The sequence below is a fragment of the Ambystoma mexicanum genome, chromosome 5q (genome assembly GCF_040938575.1).
Source record: "Ambystoma mexicanum isolate Mex_15411 chromosome 5q, UKY_AmexF1_1, whole genome shotgun sequence".
Taxonomy (NCBI): Eukaryota; Metazoa; Chordata; class Amphibia; order Caudata; family Ambystomatidae; genus Ambystoma; species Ambystoma mexicanum.
The window spans coordinates 578446660-578454997 of NC_090933.1; positions in this window are offsets into that span (position 1 = coordinate 578446660).

The following is an 8338-nucleotide window of genomic DNA, read 5'->3' on the forward strand; positions in this document are numbered from 1 at the left end:
TTCTCATCTTTAGGTTTAATTTTGGGTTTGAACAGAATACTTCTAGAAAGTTTGTCTGCTTTTTCAAAGCATTCTGTCACTGTATTTTTAGAGTATCCTCTGCTTACGAACCCTCTGCCGATATTCTTGGCTTCTTCCTGGAAATCTTTCTCCTGACTACAGACTTTTTGAGTGATGTGGGATGACTGTTGGCATGGAGGGTAGTGTTGGAACTAGTTTCCTTTCTTTAGAGTGTAGATTTTATCATGTTTTCTTCTATTTTAAACAACACATCTAAGAAGACCAATTCTTTTCTGGTGACAGTACTAGTCAATTCCAGATTGTATGGGTTGCAATTCAAAATAGAGATGTATTTTTCTAATTCATTTTCAGTACCGTCCCATATTAGAAACAAATCATCAATGAAACGATACCACATCACTATGTGTTTGGTGAATTCTTCCATCTCCTCACTCCATGCCACTGTCGTTTCCCACCATCCCATATACAGATTTGCATAGGTTGGTGCCATGCATGACCCCATGGCCGTGCCTTGTATTTGTCTATAGATAGCATTATCATACAGGAAGTAATTGTGTTCCAAGCAGAATCTCAACATGTCTAATAGCATGAGATTGTGTTGGCGATAGCTCACAGATATACTCGCTAAAATGTGCTTACATGCATTTAACCCATACTGATGATGTATCGAAGTGTAAATAGAGACTACATCTAGGGAAACCAAAAGAAAAATAGATTCCCAATTAACATCATTAAGCTTTGTTAGCAAGTCAGAAGTGTCTCGAATATATGAGTTCAAACTCAATACAAAAGGTTGGAGAAAATGGTCTAAAAATCTCGAGGCGTTCTCCAAAAGGCTGCCTATCGAGGATACAGTAGGACGTCCAGGGGGATCTATAAGACTCTTGTGAATTTTGGGATTAAAATAAATGAGAGGAGTAGTGGGATGGACGTTCTTCAAATAGAAATACTCATCCTCATTTATTAAATCCTGCTCTTTCCAAATATGTAACAGAGTGTGGAATTCCTGATTAGTGGTATTAAGGATAGATCTGTCAACTTTTTCATAGCATGATGTATTGCTCAGTTGTCTGATGGCTTCCTTGTTATAGTTGATACTGTCCATGATAACTATGCTACCCCCTTTATCCGATGGTCGAATAACAATATTATGGTCTTTACGCAGTGTTTCCAAGGCGCTGACTTGTGATGTTTTCAGATTCTTACATTTCATAGCATCAGAATTGAGGGTTGACAATTCTTTCAAATCCTTAATTACCAGTTTTTCAAAGATATCAATTGGACTACATTCAATGTTCGGACAAAAGACCGATTTGGGTCTAAAGTTGATGAAACAGCTCACATTAGCGTTGATTCCAAACTGTTCGGCCAATGTATCATTGTCTACAGTATCTGTATATCCAGTGCATATATCAGTATTCCCTTGTAGTTAATCTAAACATAGCAGGTTACCCAAGTCTCTCTCTGACAAAATTGATGCAGTTTCTTTATCTTGATCCTTTTTATTTCTGGTATCCCCAACTTGTGTGGCATAAAATTTGGTCAATTTCAGTTTGTGTGTAAATTTGAAAAGATCTATCCTGGCAGATGTATAGTCATAAGCGTGGGTGGGACTGTATGACAGACCTAGTAGCAGGACTGACTCTTCAATTTGAGTAAGGGTCGTTGTCGAAATGTTATAAATTTTCAACTGTTCATTTTCTTGCCCCTTGGTCTCCCCCGTGGTTTGGTCCCAGATCTTGTTGCCCTTCCAGTTTGATCATCCCCATTTGGCACGACTACCTCGCCTGGTTGTACTTTTCCTGCTCTTCTTCTTCGTCCTCTTCCTCGACTGGCTTGTTGGCCCCGTCCTCTTTTGTCCATTCTGCTGTTCATGTGGAGTAGTTTGAACTCGTCTAAAAAATTCATTTTTTTTGAATATGCTCCTTCAGTGTCTGATAGCTCCACTTCAGAACTACTCAGATCTTCCGCTTGCATTTCAGTTTGTGGTATGTTGGGAATTCTTTACTCCAATCTTGCTTTGATAGGGCAATCAAACCTTCTCGCAAAGGTGTATATTCTTCCCTGCTCATAGTCCAACCTGTCTCTTTTGAATTTTAGCTGTTTCCTCAGCCGTAATTCTCCTTCAAATCTCTCAAGGTTCTCTTCAACTCTTATCATCTGTTTCTTACACTCATCCCCATCTTCTGAGGAGAATAAGGTTTCTTCCATGCTTTCTATCTCCTTGATCAATTTGAGCCTATCCAATTTGGCATATTTGATAAGGCTCTCCATCATTCGAGATGAACAGGTATTTGTGTGTGTAGTCCACTCTTCTATGAGCTGGGGGTCCATATCTTCAAATGTGGGTATTGTTAGTATTCTTAGTCCCCTTGGAATGCGTTGTGCTTCCAAGTACATTTGTAGTGTCATGGCTTCCCACCACTTGGAAATCTCCTTTTTCTTAACTCTCTCCAATTTATCAAGTTTTTGCTGCACTGTAAGGCTTGCGGGTAGGCTACTATCACCAGTGAGGTCAGTAGCCGCTTTGTCTTGGTCAAAGAGAATCAGTGCCGCTGCCATTCGTTTTGCTTCCACCTGGTCTGCCATGTCTGAGGCAGCAAAAGGCTGTTTGCTGCCCCAGCTGTATGCTGAATGGATTCACTCAGAACACAATGATACCCTGAGAAGTAAGACAAATGCTACTAAAGAAATGTGTATGTCTTATCACAGCTCAACCCACAATTTCAGTGGTGGCTATCTCAGGTAGTCTCCCCCTCTTAAATGTCAAAAAGTTTATTTATAATAAACTTACTCTTTTAATGACATAAGGGGTGCTCAACCGTGATCATAATTGAAACAAAAAATGGTAAAATGTAGAACATAATAATATGTCACGGGAGGCGGCTGCAATTTATAGAAAGTTAGTAAAGCAGATGATTAGCCAACAAATTGCGCTCTGCCTCATTACTGAGCTGGTGCTACCGGGCTAGAGCAGGCTACACTCAATGGGCCTCATTACGACCCAGGCGGTAAGTTACCGCCTGGGTCGTACCTTTACCACCATGGCGTAAACTATGTTTACGCCATGGTGGTTGGCGGACTTACCGCCCCATTCCGAGGTTGGCGGGGCGGTAAGTCCCCAATCCCCATTTACCCTTCCCCATTCCCATTTTTGCCCAATAGGGCATAATGGGAGTGGGGAAGGCGTTAATTACGCCACCGTAAATTACGGTGGCGTAATTAACATCAAGGTCCCTTAGCGCCATGGATTTTAACACCTGGTGTTAAAACCTCCATGGCGCTAAGGGACCTCGGAATCAGGCGGTAAGGGTCGGCGCTGTTTACGCCGCCGTAAACCCCTTACCGCCTGAGTCGTAATGAGGCCCAATATATGTTAAACAGAAGGGTAAAGGTGCTGGGGAGGAGAAAGCTCTCCCACAAACACCTACCAAAAAATGCCCAAGCACACAAGACTTCAAATTGTGTTCAAAATTTCATTTTATTTATCCAAAAAGAGTGAACATAGTATAAAAAGCATACATAACAATACCTAAGCAGACCAGGTGTCATGCAGCACTCACTCACAGTGGGTGGAAAACGCCACGCGTTCCACTCGACTCGCGAGCTTCCTCAGACTAGTATGATTCCAAACGTTTGTTTCCTTGTGTTTTTATACCCTTGCACTGAAGGTGATTGGGTCTGCACAGCTGTGCAGCTTACATAACGTAAAAAAAGTTGACAGTTACATAACATGAAAAAAAACCTTAACAGTTAATTGTTTAGAACTCTATGGTTCTGATTGCAACAAATCTGCCATTGTTCAGTGTGTAAATACATAGTTGCCCACATTTGTGAGTTGCCTAATTCCCCATTACTATACTGGGTGTATGCCAGCTGACGATAAGCCATAACAGCCCTTCACCTTCACTTGCTTTACAATGTTAAAGCAAGTGACCACAAGTAAAAGCGCTAGTGCGCCTATTTAATTTAATGCTGCACCGTGATAGAAAAAATGTCTTCACGGTGCTGCTCTCTTCCCGCTAGTGGCATAAAATGCCCTAAAACGAATGTGTGCTGCTACTGCCCTAAAACCACAATTGTTATGTATGCTTTTTATACTATGTTCACTCTTTTTGGATAAATGAAATTTTGAACACAATTTGAAGTCTTGTGTGCTTGGGCATTTTTTGGTAGGTGTTTGTGGGAGAGCTTTCTCCTCCCCAGCACCTTTACCCTTCTGTTTAATATATATATATATATATATATATATATATATATATATATATATATATATATATATATATATATTTTGGAAGTGAAAGCTACTTACAAAATGCAATACCTTTACAACAGACTAGCAACAATTGTACAGATGGCAACCTTCTACTACACACATACAAAAAAGAAATACTAAAATGTAAAAGTACATCCGCTGAAGTACCAAACCATGTGTGTGTGTGTGTTACCGCAGAACTTTTTCTAAAAGTAACACAAAAACTGTAGACGTAACATACAAAATAGAAGACAATGACGATTGCAAATGGTTTGAATTAGCTCTGTACCCTATAGCAGAAAACAAATATGAAATAAATGACCCCTTAATACTTTGCACTTACTGCACTACAAAACTTGACAACAACCAAACTCCTTCACGTGCTATCACAAATAACTTCGAATTATTCCCACTACCAAAACCCCTGCAACAACTCAATTTATATGAGAGCATCATAATTCTAACAGTGCACCCATTTCAAGCAATAATACGCCTTCAACCAAAAACAGCAAAATTACCTCCTTCTGAATTAGTGAAAGGCATTCATGGCAAAGTAGTTTATTTACCATTAGATCTAAAAGAAAATGTACACACTCTGGGAGTGCAACGTCCAATAGAGCAATCTTTAATTGTCTTAGTAAATGGTGTACCTACAAAAGACAAAAAAAATTGGCAAAAACTTGTAGACTTACATGAAGTTAGACAAGCCTTGCAATATATAAAAGACAATAATGAATACTACAAAGAAATGAATATTGAAGAAAACTTAAGGGAAACAACTGAAATAATTCAAGAGTCACCATAAACTGGTCAATTTGAACTTCTGGATCCTGCTACACTATCCAATATTTTAGACCATTATACAATTCATGCATTACACTCTAGTGACTCCATAGATGATACAGTAGAAACATACCAAATCCGACAAACCAAAGGATCACCAATCAGCATATGGGAAAAAAGTATAGAAGCACATGCATTTCCTCTACTTTTTCCTACTGGAAAAGGAGGAAGGTACGATGATAGACCCATTCAGATAACAGCATCAGAATACCGCTTGTTACGAATGTATTCTGAAGATCCCAGATTTAGACAAAATGTGGAATACATATTCCACCTACTCTTTGAAAGTGAACTAGCAACTCTATGCTACGGAGTTGCACACACATTAAAATCAGGTATCCAATTTCAAAATATGTCAGCTACGCAATTACTACAAAAAGTGCAAGAAAAAGATGAGGTTCTACAATCAAGCATAACAAATCTGTTAGCAAACATGCGTGGTACTAAAGAGTACTGGTTCAGATGTCACAGAGATGTACGTTGTATGATAAGAAACCTTGGCACGCCCACTTGGTTTGTTAAATTGAGTTGTGCAGAATATGCATGGGAAGATTTACATGATTTCCTACGCATAGCAAACGAAAACAAAACAAACATAGATATACTAACACCTGGAGAACTTTGCTCTCTAGATCCTGTTAATGTTTCAAGATATTTCCATCATTGCTTCATTGCTATGCTACACTTTATTTGTAATACAACTGTTCCTCCCCTCTGAGAAGTGCAACACTTCTTTTGGAGAAAAGAATACCAGTTCAGAGGAGCACCACATATCCACATGCTTTTATGGATTAAAGATGCTCCTAAATGTGGTCAAGACAGTGATTCCACTGTTTTACAGTTTATCAAAAAATATGTCACTTGTGAAATTCCATCAGAAGCCACAAATAGTGATCTTCATGCACAAATTGTACAATTTCAAAGACCCAAATGTGGGAAATATTGTCGTTGCAAATACAAAAAATAAGGGAAATACTACACCAAATGCCGCTTTGGTTTCCCTAGACCAGTTACAGCATCAGGTCAAGTAAGCAACGTCATGTCTTCAGTTAGACATAGTGGTAAAGGTAACTCACCTAAGAACACATATTACATAACAAGAACAGAAGAAGCAAAATATATCAATAATTACAATGCAATCATTGCCCTCTTATGGAATGCAAACATAGATGTGCAGTACATTGCAGACAATTCCACTGCAGTTGCACGGTATGTTACAGCCTACTTAACCAAAGCAGAAAAACAAAAACAGAGCTTCAAGACCTCTGGAATGACCTATCATCAGACAAAACACTGTCTCAGAAATTGTACAGCTTAGGCATAAAAATGCTCTCCCATAGAGAATGTGGCTGCTATGAAGCTGCAGATTGTTTAACCGGTACTGCTTTATATAGAAAATCTGAAACTATGGAATGGCTAAGGCTTGGTCCTGCTAAATCTAGAAAAAGAGTTCTCAAATCATACGATGACATAGAAACAATAGCCAAAAATGATCCCAACAGCCAAGACATTTTGAAAAACAATCACTAGACATGTACTACCCAAACAGAAGTACCACTTTGGAAACCATGCGTCTATACCACATAGCCCAAAACTTCACATACAAAAATAATATAAAACCCGATGAAAACAAAGGCAGATACAGAGTGACAAATTGTGAAGGCAGCTTAGTGAAACTTACCAAACCAAGCTTAATTAATCGTATCAAATTGTCATTAAAAACTCCTCAACATAAAGAACTATATTACATGTCCCTGCTACAACTTTTTAAACCACAGAGAAAAGAAGAAGAGATACTAGATATCTATGACTCCTATGAAGACGCGTTCAAAGCAAATGAAAGCACTATAACCGATGTAAACTTTACACAGTACAAAACAATGTTGCACAATGAACAGCAACTTGAAGAAGAACTCCATGCCCAACTAGATAAGGACTCTCCCGACAGTAGTCAACCTTCTGTAACAGGAAGACAAGAACCACTGGGAGAGCCACTAATAGCAAATGAGGCAGAATTAGCTATGACAGAAGTAGAAAACACCATGTGTTACTATGAAGAAGATACAGAAGACTTAACTGTACTACAATCAATGTACCTGGCAAAATTACAAACCTATACTACTATATGTCAGTGGTGAAGCTGGTTCAGGCAAAACATTCTTAATCCTCAGCAAGTTCCCTCAACAATTGACAAACAACAAACTGACAGCTGTTGTAACTGCCTCCACAGGTTTAGCTGCCTACAACATGGGCAGTGTCACTTTACACTGATTACTACTCCTTCCAGTAGACCACCAAAACAAATTAGAATATTATAAACTTTCTACAGAAGCTGCAATGGAATTACGCAGAGTGATAAAACAAATGAAAATGCTGCTAATAGATGAGGTGAGCATGGTCTCCAATCTAATGTTTGCTTTGATTCACCTCAGATTACAAAAAGTACTCAAAACAAACTACGAAGAGCTCTTTGGAGGAAAATAAATTATTGTTTTCGGAGATCTTCTTCAATTGACACCAGTGAAAGGTGAACCTATTTTTAAAACCTTAGGACACAAACTCTGCCGTTAAACTGTTGGCAGCATAGGTAATGTTAACCTTTGGCAACATTTCCAATACAGAGAATTAACAGAAAACATGTGCCAGTCAGCAGACCTCATCTACGCCAACATTTTAAAAAGTATTAGAGTTGGTGTACTATCTCAAGAAGCACATGCAATATTAAAAACTCATCACATCCATGCACTTTATGGCCGTAACTCATGTGCTACTGATGTCATGGAACAATTAGCACACAAAAATGCCACTTGTATGTCCTTGATGCCAGCTCTTGCAAGCTATTCCAAGTTCAATGAAAGAATGTTGAAAAAAGAAATGCAACCAATAATTGAAATTTGCTCCACAGATAAACTGGACGTACATGGTATGACACTACCCATGTGTCAACAAGCCACAAAAAGATGAAATGCCTTAGAAAACTCTATATCCAACACAGCTGGTTTGGAGAACACATTACAATTATCTTTAAACTGTAGAGTAATGCTTAAACGTAACCTTGATGTGGAGCAAGGACTAGTTATTGGAGCACTTGGTACAGTTGTTGGCTTTCAAACATACCCAAGTGACAACAACATTCAGTTTGTCAATATTCTCTTTGCCAAACTATCAGCAATAAAAAGAATAGGACGCTCAACAGCTCGATTCCTTCTTTTCAAAGAT